General features: G+C 39.3%; 1 protein-coding gene across 1 annotated transcript in view; it reads right to left on the reverse strand.

Moving 5' to 3' along the window:
- frmd6 (FERM domain containing 6) overlaps positions 1-13,527 on the reverse strand; it is a 32,831-nt gene extending 19,304 nt beyond the window's left edge. Inside the window, exon 1 of the mRNA XM_047345331.1 lies at positions 13,369-13,527. The gene's annotated coding sequence lies outside the window, so the exon portion shown is untranslated. The remainder of the gene's footprint in view (positions 1-13,368) is intronic.
- Between the last annotated feature and the right edge of the window lie 649 nt (positions 13,528-14,176).

Here is a 14,176-nt window from a genome sequence, read left to right on the forward strand (position 1 = left end):
AAGGCTAATCAGAGGACAGTACTGCCTTGGAATATGCTGCGTTCAGAAATGATAGCAGGATTTTGGGAATCTCAGAATTAACATATAGATCTACATTCTCCAGGGAATATATGTATATATATATATATACAGTAAAGGCTGTTTAAAATGTCAACTCTGTAATTATTTTGGGCTCATATAGCAAATATTACTTTAAAAAATGTCTTCTGATATTATAGCCATAAAGAAGAAATTCAGGATTAGCTGACAGCAATATTGGTAGGTCAAAGCTTTACAAGAAATGGTGATTGGAAATTGGCCACAAAATTCTGCTCGGTGCATCTCAATTTTCTAGTTTTAATAAGAAGTGGATAATAGTCCTACTTCTTCTGTAATAAATAACAAAATACTCTAAATACATAAGAAGAGTTTCTCATCAGTGTGGCTTTCCACTATATTTACAGTAGCAGCAAATTTAATCTACCTTGCAAGTTAAAGCAAAACAATTATAACTAGAGATGGGTACTGTATTCAGTACTCTCATAGTACTGACTGAATTCCATCAGAACTACCAAGTACCTATTAAACAAAAACGTAAAATCAAACGCTACCTAAGCACATCAATGTGACACTGAGGGAGTGGTAGAATGGGTGATCTTCCATTCCAGACATAAACACAGCATTGCACGCACAAGAGCGTAATGACATCAGTAGGACGCTGGTACCGTCAACAAAGCATGTCTCATAGAAAGCACTCGAAAGTATGGCTCCACTTTTCAAGATGCGATGCAGATTATGCTCGTTGCAATAATTGTGACACGAAGTACAAGACCAGCAGCAGGAATGCACCTGGTTAAGCACCAGATTTTTCTCAAGGCAGAAGACTACGCAATTTTCATCAGCCTCAGATCTACAGCTACAACACCTGCATTTGGCACCGTTAGCACGCCTGCATCCGTTAGCGACTCGTCGTCTGCAGCCAGAAACATGAGAGAAGAAATGTTTGAAGCAACTGAGGCGTTACAGTACAAACAGCTGGATGTTGTTTTGATATATTTGTTAAAGTTCAGATATTGAGAAATAAATATGTTAAATTGAAACATTTTGAGATTTTATAATTAAACAAATTAACTTTTACCACCACATAAACGCACACAAAAGTACCGATAACTGGTACCGTTGAGTACCGATACCGATTCCCAGATACCGGGCATCAGTACCGTATCGGTCCAAACATGAAAGATACCCATCTCTAATCATAACTATCATAACAGTGATAAGAAAGACAATTCAAAAAGTTCCCATATAATACTGTACTTTAAATTTTTTTTTAAAGAGGCCTGAGTCATTCCTTCATGGCCACTGTACTGTCTCCATAGAAACAACTGTTGTGTAATAGCAAAACATTTTATTTAATTTTATTTCTAATTAAATATTACATAATTGTAGTTGAGATTTATAAATATTGCAACAGTTATAAAAAAACAAATACTGTGTCTAAGTTTTTATGTAATGTGTGAGTGTTATGGTCCATAGAAAGAAATTTGAATCATCCAAAATTGATATCAGAAGATCAGACCTCAAAGAACTGGATGGTCTTTACACACTTCATTCATAGAGATACCATCATATTGAGCTTATAAACTGAAATCTGACTCTGGACCAAAGATGTCCAAAAGGTTTTTTTCTCAAGCCCAAATCAATCTGAGGTCTGGTGTTACAAGTCCAGGTCAAGTCTCAAGTCTCAATGTTTGCCATGTTTGTTTCAGCACGACTTGACACGGTTGGAATGGCAAGCAAGCAGCCACTAAAAATAGTAACGGATTCACGTAACCATTACTAATGGAAAAGCCTGAAAAATTAGCAGAGCCGTGCCGAACCGCGTTTAGTAGGGACTAGTTGGAAATGGGCAAAAGATTTGGACCACAGTCAAGTCAAGCTGAGTTGTTTTGTGACTTAAGTGTGACCCAAGTCTGAGACAAACAGTTGAGTTACCATCTGTGCTGTGGACTTTCAAAGACACACAGTAGTACCCCCTCATTTATCATAGTGTGGAAAATATAAAAGCTAATAATCATGTTAGACACAGCTGGAATCCAACAGAACTACATATAACCACCATTCATGAGTTTAAAGTAATTTGGCAGAAGTCCACTCTGGTCAACACATCTGGCATTTCTGCCAAAATGATTATAAAGATGGACTTTCTTTAACACTGAGGGGAGAAAGTGCTGTAGGGTACACACTGGACCTCTGTCACAGCCATATCTCTCTTTTTCTGATTCTTTCTTATCACTGGCATCAGAGAAGTTGACAGAGTCAAAGAGAGAAAAAGATGAAGGCAAAGAAAACCTCAGCTGTTGTGGGAGGAACTACTGTCGACCATGCTGATTTAACAAAACCTTCAGGTACGGTGTGTGTCAAAGCAAAGAAAACAGAAAGAGAAGTGGATGGATCCACACAGCAAAGAGCAAGACAGCAGGAGGGTGGGAGATTTGAGTTGGGAAGCGTTCAGAACTTAGACATGAAAAAAGAAAAAAACTGCTGCAGTCAGGAGAATTCCTCACTAACATCTGCTTCTCATTCCCACAATAGCGGCCTTTGATTCCCGATGTGCACGACCCACTACCCAGACACCACCTCCATGTGCCCTCCATCCACTGACAGAATCCTAAAACATGGAACTGTAATCTTTAAACAAAAGCTCAATACTGATTGGACAGGAAAACAAATCTTTTTCATAATCTTGTGAACCATTTTAGGGGGATAAAAGTGATCATTTATTTGACTGAAATAATACAGAGTTTCTTTCAGATGGCTCACAATGGGGCAGCAAACAGTGGCAACAGTAGAGGAATTCATTTAGAAAATCGGATTTGCTTTTCAATATAACAAGCTAAGGACAGCTAATACAGTCAGATCCGTAATAGTTTTGTCTTCATTTAAAAATATCAGTAAACTTTTGTTGGGACCACAGCCATGGTTACAACGTCAAAGGCCAGTACAGATTTTCCCGGAGCTTTCAAAATAAACTGCATTTAACCTACTTCCGGCACAGCCAAGCAAACTGTAACAACTCCTCTGCATGGTTCATACGAGGTTTGGTTTGGCAGAGTAATAGAGAAAGATTTATGATCATGTTTTTCATTTTATGAAGTTTGGTTTTGTTTGTGAGAAACTCAGCTATCTTGGTGCTAGCAGGCTATCTGCAGCACACGTGCTCAGCTTTGTGTTTTTAAAGTTAAGACAAACTTTACGTGAAGGGTGATTTTAAACACAGAAGATTGATCATAACACATCATCTGGGCTTATGCATTTTAACCCTTTTATTGACGGTATTTTTATTGGTGTGTGTTTGATTCTGGTGCTAAGCTATCAGCTTCTTTTGTTAGCGTTGACTGCTAACAGGTAAGAACACGTGCTTGCATACTTAGGCCCATTTCTCCAGAAAGATTTGGTTCTTTTCCAAAATACCTACTTAAATATTTGACCATTTCCATAATAATATTTCTTTAAATATTATTTTAATAAATAAAGGCAACTAATTAGACACTGTTGAGAATTAGTCATCCAGAAGGTTGGTTTTATTCAGTAGATCATTCTTTAAAACAGTATTTTATGAAAATAATATTTTATCTGATCTTGCATTGTGAACGTTTGCTGATTATTGCCAAAGTTGGTTCCAAGACTAACTTAACTTCACTTCCAGATTCTTCAAGATAATCCTTGGTTCTCAAACATAAACATTGCATGGTAATGTTGCATCACTCTTTTGGTCATGGTTTTCAATCATCTTTAATCAACTTGTTTATATTGTACATAGCCATTAGTCTTCCCTATTAGAGTTTATGCTGTTCAGTAATGTCAGAGCTCGTCTCACACCTTTCTATTTTGTCCTAATACCACCGACTTACTGGGTTGGTATTCACAGGATAACACCTTAACAGACCGAAATATTATTTGATAAAATATTAATATTAAATAATATTCTCAGATTCAGTCACAACACTTTAGTACTTAACAAAATATTTTATCATAGTTTTTGAAGAGAAATCCGACATGACAAACATTGGTATCGGCAGATCAGAGAATGGAAAGTGTTCACAGACTTCAGATTGGTGCATCTCCATTTTATTCCTGTTTATTAGAGACATTAAGGAAATAATAACAGCATTTTATATTACAGTACATTTACAATCCTTTCTTAAAACAGCTTCAGTGCATCACTGTTGTATTGCAATTTAACTGGAAAATTTGTGTTTCATGAGATGCCAGAATCTGCCTATGCAGAAATAAGTTTTCCTTAGAAAAAACATAATTTTATAAATAGCATCAGTCACTAAATGCTATGGAAGCTGGTCTTTCTTCCTTCTTAATTCCCTGCCAAGAGACCGAGAAATCCAGTTTCTGAGAAATGTTGCTGAGCTTACATCACAATGGTCACAACCTGCCCTTCCCCTATTAGTAAGGCTCTCCATCTTTCTGTCTAACCTGGTCATGTCCTGAAAACATGGGGTGCTTCACCTGATAAACTAACTCTGATAATGTTTTTGCCTTTCATTGCTCTAAGCAGATCCACTAATAAATTAACTGACTAATAGCAGACATGTTTACCTGCTACTCTGTAAGTGGCTGAGCGTGTTTTAAGCCTTTAAGCTGGAGTCTAACACAAAGGTGAAAACACCTTCTCCTCAGGATCATCCAACAGATATTTTTATGTTGACAGATTGGTGTTTTTTTTCCACCTAGCTCACAGGGAGGAAGAGTTCAGGAAAAACAAAGACTTATCAAGGAAGGGAATCAAAGAAATTATCCACAACGCTGATAGATCCGATCCATAACACAATCTACATGTTTCCGGAGTGCAAATTAACAATGTAATGGTTGAATACTTGGGTATCTTCCTTGATTACTTGTCATGCTTATAAACTGCTGAAAGCCAGGTCTGTAAACAGACGACTGCTCAGCTGAGTTTAGAGGAGATGTAATTTTACCCATGGAAGTTAGCATTTTAAGGTAGACCTTTAATCCCTCCAGGCATAAAATGTACAGAATTTGCTATGAATTTAAACAATTAGATTGTCAACTGCCGTTTGCAAACTACTGGCTGGCAAAACATATTTTGACTTTAGGTACCTTTTGGGAACACAGGAACAAGGACTTCCCGTGCTTGGAATCCAAGTGGTATTTTGGACGTTACATTTCAGTAAAGCGTCTAATATTTCTGTTTGCAGAGTATTCTCAGCCTTTCGTTCGTGACCTTTTTCTCTTTATGAACATGTGGGTATTTTTCGCCTGGGCATGCTCTACCAGAATAGTTATGACGTACTTTGTTCCTGACCTGTCTGCTGTGTTCCTCGGTTCCTTCATGAAGCTGTTTGTTCACCAATGTTCTCTAAGAAACCTCTGAGGCCTTCATACAACAGCTGGATTTAGACTGGCAATAAATTCCATCAGAAGGCAATTGGCTCCCCTGATTATATTAGGGGCCATATGCAAATGCACACCACACAGATGTTTTTGTTAATCTTTGTATTCCTTTTATTCAATTTCCTAATTACAGACTTTGTGTTGCTCTGTCACTTTAAATCTAAAGAAAATCCACAGACATTTTGTGTTGTAACATGACAAAAATGTGAAACAAGTGACCCTGAGGAGACCCAATGGGTAGTGGGATCCGATAGGATGGAATAAGGTCAAGAAGAATAAGTTTTGATTGCAGGTAGAAGGTGGATGAGGAGTAAGTGTTGAACTAGTTTAAATATTTTACATCCAAAGGGCTAAAACAATGTACAGGTCCTTCTCAAAATATTAGCATATTGTGATAAAGTTCATTATTTTCCATAATGTCATGATGAAAATTTAACATTCATATATTTTAGATTCATTGCACACTAACTGAGATATTTCAGGTCTTTTATTGTCTTAATACGGATGATTTTGGCATACAGCTCATGAAAACCCAAAATTCCTATCTCACAAAATTAGCATATCATTAAAAGGGTCTCTAAACGAGCTATGAACCTAATCATCTGAATCAACGAGTTAACTCTAAACACCTGCAAAAGATTCCTGAGGCCTTTAAAACTCCCAGCCTGGTTCATCACTCAAAACCCCAATCATGGGTAAGACTGCCGACCTGACTGCTGTCCAGAAGGCCACTATTGACACCCTCAAGCAAGAGGGTAAGACACAGAAAGAAATTTCTGAACGAATGGGCTGTTCCCAGAGTGCTGTATCAAGGCACCTCAGTGGGAAGTCTGTGGGAAGGAAAAAGTGTGGCAGAAAACGCTGCACAACGAGAAGAGGTGACCGGACCCTGAGGAAGATTGTGGAGAAGGGCCGATTCCAGACCTTGGGGGACCTGCGGAAGCAGTGGACTGAGTCTGGAGTAGAAACATCCAGAACCACCGTGCACAGGCGTGTGCAGGAAATGGGCTACAGGTGCCGCATTCCCCAGACCTGGGCTACAGAGAAGCAGCACTGGACTGTTGCTCAGTGGTCCAAAGTACTTTTTTCGGATGAAAGCAAATTCTGCATGTCCTTCGGAAGTCAAGGTGCCAGAGTCTAGAGGAAGACTGGGGAGAAGGAAATGCCAAAATGCCAGAAGTCCAGTGTCAAGAACCCACAGTCAGTGATGGTCTGGGGTGCCGTGTCAGCTGCTGGTGTTGGTCCACTGTGTTTTATCAAGGGCAGGGTCAATGCAGCTAGCTATCAGGAGATTTTGGAGCATTTCATGCTTCCATCTGCTGAAAAGCTTTATGGAGATGAAGATTTCATTTTTCAGCACGACCTGGCACCTGCTCACAGTGCCAAAACCACTGGTAAATGGTTTACTGACCATGGTATCACTGTGCTCAATTGGCCTGCCAACTTTCCTAACCTGAACCCCATAGAGAATCTGTGGGATATTGTGAAGAGAACGTTGAGAGACTCAAGACCCAACACTCTGGATGAGCTAAAGGCCGCTATCGAAGCATCCTGGGCCTCCATAAGACCTCAGCAGTGCCACAGGCTGATTGCCTCCATGCCACGCCGCATTGAAGCAGTCATTTCTGCAAAAGGATTCCCGACCAAGTATTGAGTGCATAACTGTACATGATTATTTGAAGGTTGACGTTTTTTGTATTAAAAACACTTTTCTTTTATTGGTCGGATGAAATATGCTAATTTTGTAAGATAGGAATTTTGGGTTTTCATGAGCTGTATGCCAAAATCATCCGTATTAAGACAATAAAAGACCTGAAATATTTCAGTTAGTGTGCAATGAATCTAAAATATATGAATGTTAAATTTTCATCATTACATTATGGAAAATAATGAACTTTATCACAATATGCTAATATTTTGAGAAGGACCTGTATTACTTCTTTTTTAATTCTTCCTAAATCTGAGTAGAGGTATACTGGGAAATCATCTGGTGACCAGAATCGGATGTTTAAATTTTTTTTTTTTCTTCGTCTGGCCTGGCTAGCCAAAAAGTAAAAACAAAATTCCCTATTTCTTCAGATCAGTAAACGCACCACAACAGATCAACAGCATGTGTCCATTACTGAACATGTAATGTTCAGTAATCTGGACATGTTGGCAATCTTTTAGAAATCTCTGCTAATATATGCTGCTAACATAAATAATTAGGGATGGTTAATGGCAGGAAGTTAGGAAAATGCATTTTTAACGCTATTCTTATATCTTCCTGTTCTATGAAAAGCAGAGCACTGCGATCGGCCACAAAACTCTGATCTCTACTTACAACTAAAGGCAACAAGAAAAGGTAATTTGAGTAAAGATTTATAACTCTGACTATTCCGATTCTCTGTGCCATCATTTCTTTAATCAATAAAAAGGAATGTGCAAAGCCTTTTATAGATTGTTCTTGTTTTCTTATTAGGAAAAACAGAATGAACCCTCCAGGCAGCTGAGCGTTAAAACTGCTCCTCATGCAAAGTCTCTCATTCAAATTTGTGGCTGTCATTTGCAAGGTGGAAATGTCTGCATGTATGTAAAAAACAACAAAATAAGTGCTTAGGTTGGCCATATGTAAATGTTCTTCAGCTCTGTTATCGTGCTTGAATTGCATTCACTCAGCAGATTTGGCTTTAAAAACGTGCTGTACAATAATTAAGAGGCAAATAAAACATCTCAGTGTTAACTGAGATGGGAGAACAAACAATTGTTTATTCTAACATTATGTTAATTAACCAAACTAATTTTTGAAGCAATGATTCAGAATAGTGCAAGAAATGCCCCCTTTTATGTTAATCAACCTTTTCCTCGCCAGTACTTTGAATGATGATTAGACAAATTGCCACAGATACAATGGCTAAATGGAATCAGTATGAGCTCTTCTCTTCATAGCGAGTTAACAGTACCTCTAGGTTGAAGAAGCAAGTTCTAAGTGCAGTCCGACATCAGCTCACACACATACTTTTTGGAAAAATGACTTTAACAAGTACAGCATCTGGCACCCATGTGGCTCAGAGCAAAAACCGAGACAAACACACACACAGTGTGTGTTTGTCTCACACACACACACACACACACACACACACACACACACACACACACACACACACATGCATACCTCAAGCTGCCAGTGCTGCCAGACATGTTTGAACAGAGTCAGCAGTCGCTCCCTTCCCTCCCCGCCCAGCATTCAGGCTTGGACTCAGCATGAGTAACCTCACAAAACTAGCAGTCGCAGTGCAACACGCCACAGAAACATAAACCCGGCCATTACGTATGCTCGAAATAGCACAAGTGCCCTTAAAGCAGGGGACAAGAAGAAAAATATTGTGCGGCAATTATGGCAAACCTCCGCCAAACGCTGTTTTTCTGGAATGTACCTAAAAACTTTCTGTTCGGCTTGATAAAAACTTTTGGAGCAGGTAAACTGATCTGTTGCAGCTTTTGTCTTCCTTTGTTTCAACTGTCACACCTGAGGAGTTACAGGAAGTTTACGAAATTTTTCTTAAAATAGAAAGGAGAATATCCATGCACATCTGCAATAATTCAGCGATGAAGTGCAGCAAATATAAAGATTACCCTGATGCAAAGGCAAAGCAAACTCGGTGTCCGGTGTTTGACCTACATGTGGTACCGGCTCTCAGTAACACATAATCCTGCAACCAATCCTGCCGAAGCAAACAAAGTATCCTGAAGGAAGCCCTACGAGCTGCAGGGAGAAGCATGTGAAATTAGCTGATAACATCCTCAGGAGAATGCCTGCAGGTTGAATCCCTTTGGTCCACTTCCTTGAAAACATTTCCCCAGAGGCACCAAGCAAGCAAAGGGGAAAAAACAAGGACAAAAGAAGACAAATGCAGGAAGAGATGACCCATTTTTCCCTTCATCTCCTTGGTGAAACCTGCGCAGTGGATATGAGGAGTCACGAAGCATCTCTGCAGTTAAAGTAAGGACATCCAGCCCTGATGTTTTCTCCCAGCACCAAGGTTTGTGCTGTCTTCTTGCAGAGCACGCTCAGAGCCCAAGCAGTGATAAAGACAGTCAAAACACATAAAGGATGGAGTCTTTCTCCAAATGAGGTCATAAACCTGCCTGAGATAAAGGTTTGAATACTAAAGCAGCTCCAAGGACTGATAGCAGACGGGAGCCCAGAGCACCTGTATAACTTACACCAAGAGAATGTGACTGTGCACACACTCACACTGTAGACCTTATGAAGATAAGACCAGTGGCAGCATAATAACAGATAGAGTTTCTCATACTTTAGTAACAACAGTAATCTTGTTCTTTCCCATCGAGCTGATGACCTTATTTATCAGTCACTCTGGCCCGACGCTCCAAATACAGTTTCTCCTTCATCTAATCTTCCAGCAGCAAAGCTAAAAAAACATTGGGAGCTAAAATCCTAAAGTACTGTTTATTAAATAGGCTACTATTATAAAATCAGAAAAAGCAATGAGATGCCAGAAAATGATCCAAGAGAAAATTTCTCCAGCTGTTTGCAGCATACAGTAAGCCAGAACCTTCCCTTCCCGACCCTGCAGCCTGCTAAAAAAAGACTTTTAAATTAGGACAAATAAAAATTCTGATGTTTGTAAATCTTTCCTAGAGATGCACCAATCAGGCCTTTCCTGGATGATACAACTTTCTGCTTTTTTTATTCCAAGCACTGTAACACATAAACCAGAACACATGTTCTGCAGATTTTGCAGTAGAGGTAGTAGTTTTGCATCAGAACAAATGTCCCTAACCTTTATCTGAGTGTTGCTAAACTGAAAAACTGCATCAAAGTACTTGTGCTGCTTTATTTGTTTATGTAGACTAAAGAAAGAAAACGATCACCGATCAGTGCCAGTCAAGGGAAAACTGTCTGATTCCGATCTCTGGCCGATAGATTGGTGCATGTCTGATATTTACAGTTGTAGCGGTGTAAAAACTAGCTAAGCACCCATCAAGCTCATTAAGGTAACACTGTTTTAAAGTGGCAAGCTTCTAACCGACGAAGCTGACTGCCTTAAGTAGCTAATACCAGCTTGTAAGACTGTGTTACTCAATAGAGCGAAGAACAGCAAAGAGTTGTAATATCATGTGGTGTAAACACCTAAAAAACTACCACTACCACATTTAGGGACTGCTTCTTCTATTTTTTGCCCAGAGTGCTGATCATTTCGTCCCTTTGCCAGTTCATACCTTTGAAGCTTTGGTTGTTTGCTACGAAATGGAGCCGTCTACCATGAGACATTTCTGACCGACCATCCATCAAGTGGTTCACGGTGGTCCGCTTTGTATCCGTCCTGACAGCCGGTGATTAAAAAGCCCCTTTCTATAATCTACTCAAAGTCTACTGTAAAGAGATTTGGCTATATGACTCACATAAATAACATTGACCAGAAGGAGGTTGGTCCTGGTTATTTTGGTAAAATCGGGGTCAGGATCTGATCTCGTTTTTGGCTAGCGGATTGCTAGCCAAAAACGAGATCAGAACCAAAATAAATGGAAAGAAGGTGTAATACATAGTTTTCAGAAAGTATTATACCAATACATTTATTTATACAACTTTTTATGAGTACTTATCACAAAGATTGGAATCAGATCATCATAGAAGAAATTATGTGAACTTTATATTATAGGTTATGTCTTGTTACTATGTCTTCAGCTCAGGTATTCAACATGTTGTTTTTTACTCACTGAAATGTTGAAATGTTAAAAGTAATGTTAAGAATTACAAGTTAGGTTCACAAAAACAAAGATCACACCCAGAGGTTACAAAAACAGTATTAATGATAAAGATCCAAAAATTTCGGCGAAGACACTGGCTACTCACAGAGAGGGACTGCCTTGTGCAATTATGGACCTTCCCACTGACATTCCAACCTAGACTCATTTGAATGAGTCAGGACACACACACACACACACACACACCAAGCATTTTTTGTTAACACATATTTCCTTTGTGTTTCCCTACTAAAGCCCGGTTCTTCCTGTGCAGACGACACCTGCTCCATCACTTCCCTCCTAACTTTGTTGCCTTTTTAAACACAAACCGAGCTACGAGAGCAACTTGTTGTTCTTCCTTCTCTCCCCACAGCTGAAGTTGAGCCCTGGATGACTAATTTGCAGGACGTCACTGGGTCAAAGTAGGTGATTAACCTGCCCATACTGTGAACTGAATGTGCTTAAAGACCTAAAAGGGGGGATCCCCTGAATGAATGATGAACATAGAGCAAGCCAAAAATTTTTTATTGTCCAACTTCCAGTTTGAGAAATACATCAAACAACCTTCATGCAACATGTGTGCATTGTGCAATAAGCTTAGTGTAATTAGTAACCTGGCAAATGACAAAGTGAGTTAAACAACGAGCCAGAGGATATGAGTTTGACTGTGAAGAGTAAAATGCCTCCAGCCAACACATGCTCCTGAGCTTCTCTGGAAGTGAGGCAACACATCTAACTTGAAACAATGCATACCAGACCTGATGAACCCGAACCGTGTTTACAGCTTTAAATAAACTATACCCAGGAAGAAGAGAACAAACCTGCTTCTCTGCACTGATTCCTGGTATTAAATGGAGGAGACGTTTTAACCATTCCTGAGTCCAGAACTCTAATTTCCACTAAAACTAACAAACTAGAGTTTGCTACACAATAACAATGACATAAGATTAACAGTTTTATTCTACTTAAGCTCTGACATGCACGCTTGTGTGTGTGGTAATTACACATCTGTAACAACTCTAAAAACATTTCTCTTTTACTGTATAATAAAGACGGATTAAGAGACTAACTAAGTGGCATATCCGCTCCTTATGGAGGACACTGAGTTGTTTTGCGGATAACTTTAATATCAGTAGAGTGGAAGCTTGAGAGAAGGCAAATATTTAGGACCAGTTGACCTACTTTGCTGTGAAAATTTCAGCTCATAACAAAAACAGTGCACAACATATCCAACCAGCATCGCTGTTGGTAAAACTATTAACGATACCATCCACTTCTACATGTTCAGTTTACTAACACATTTACGCAGACAATGTAAACACATCAGGGGAATGAGGTGTGGAATGATTTTCACTGCAGGATTTCATAAAATACAAACTTTATTAAAAAATGCACAGAAGAAAAAAATGGCTAACTGTTCTTTGTACTGTATTTCAGTCGATTACATCACAAGAGGCACAAGAATTGAGCTGATGAGCCGCCATTAGTAAACACTACGGCAGACGAGTGAGTTTTGACAGATTTTGAGGCAGGTTCCAAAGCATTTGAGTTGCAAGGTCTTCAACATTCTTGGTTTGAGCCACACTGATGACGCACCCAGGCGTAATGAATACAAACACTGAGGGGGAGAATGATCGTATTTAGAGTTATTAACAAGTGCAGATCTGTTTAAATTCCTGATCGTTTTTTTTTCCATCTGATGGGTTTCTATTCAAATTCATAAAATAATCACGCTATATTCTGTTTGCATCACCTTAAATACTTTTTACCCGTACTGTGTAACTGCATCTAGTCTGAGCTCATACTTCTAATTTTCTTTCTGTATTGCATATTTGTCTTGCTTTCCTCTGACGTTTACTGGAAAAAACAATAACAGAACTTTGATAAATTGCCTTATGTGATGTCATCAGAGGTATGCGCGCGTGGAAGCTTCTTTAAAGAGGGGAAGGTTTTAATCATTGGATAAAAATAGCATAACAATTGGGAAAAAACTGCCCATTGCATATTTTATAAGCGTAAGTATACCTAAAAAAATGAGTACGGTTAATATTACGGGAGAGTCTGTTTAGTAACTTTAACCACACAGAGTGAGCGTGGCTGAGTTAAAAAAGACTGCTGCTGTAACTGTCGCGGCAGTAAAAGTCCCAGTTTGAGGTCATAAACACGGATAAACGCTGGAAAGCACGAAGAAAGAGAAACAAAACTCACCTTTACACGGGGAAAACGGGTTATTCCTTACAAAACAGTATATCCAGACAGTTCTTTTTTCAGCGAAAGAAGGATGAAATTCCACAGTTTGGAAAAGTATTCTGCTAGTTTGGGGAAAGCGCCGTGGTTCCTCCGCCTCCGCTGTAGCCGCTGTGTCCCAGTCAGGAGCCCTGCATAGGAATACATGTGCGGTGAGAGGAAGCGGGAAGAGGAGGGAGCTGAGGGGAAGGTGGGAGGCTCGCTGTTTGTTTTAACTACTATTACAAGTGCATTTTATATCAACTGAAGCACTAACGTTACAAAATCAGTCTTCAGGAATATAACAAGAATCTATATTATATTCCTAAGGCCGAATATCACCTTTGTTTTGGCGGGACTCCCCCCCTGAAAGCATCCCGACTTGGTATCTCCCTCGGCTGCCTCTCATTCCGTTCCTCCCAACTGTGCAAAACTGGAGTCCTGTCGCAGTAAATTTGGACGTGTTGGTTAGAAGAAGCGGTAACAGCGTTGACTGCATGTATTAAAAGAGCTCTAAGAAAAGTTTTAAAATGTAGGACACTTTATTTTTACGTCCTGACACCATGTGATACAGCTGGTTGTCCTTTCACCAACGACATGAAATAACAGTGTAATAAATCATCAGCAAGGATAATGGGATGGAAGAACTGTCACCTAAACATTTGCAGTTGTTTTAAAAGCAGCAGTTCGACCAGACTGCATTACTTGTCTCAATGTAGGATGATTTTATTGTCTCAAAAGCAGTGGAAATGCGTGTTTGTGTTATCATAAACAAAATAAATAAGAAGAT

The sequence above is a fragment of the Girardinichthys multiradiatus genome, chromosome 19 (assembly GCF_021462225.1).
Source record: "Girardinichthys multiradiatus isolate DD_20200921_A chromosome 19, DD_fGirMul_XY1, whole genome shotgun sequence".
Taxonomy (NCBI): Eukaryota; Metazoa; Chordata; class Actinopteri; order Cyprinodontiformes; family Goodeidae; genus Girardinichthys; species Girardinichthys multiradiatus.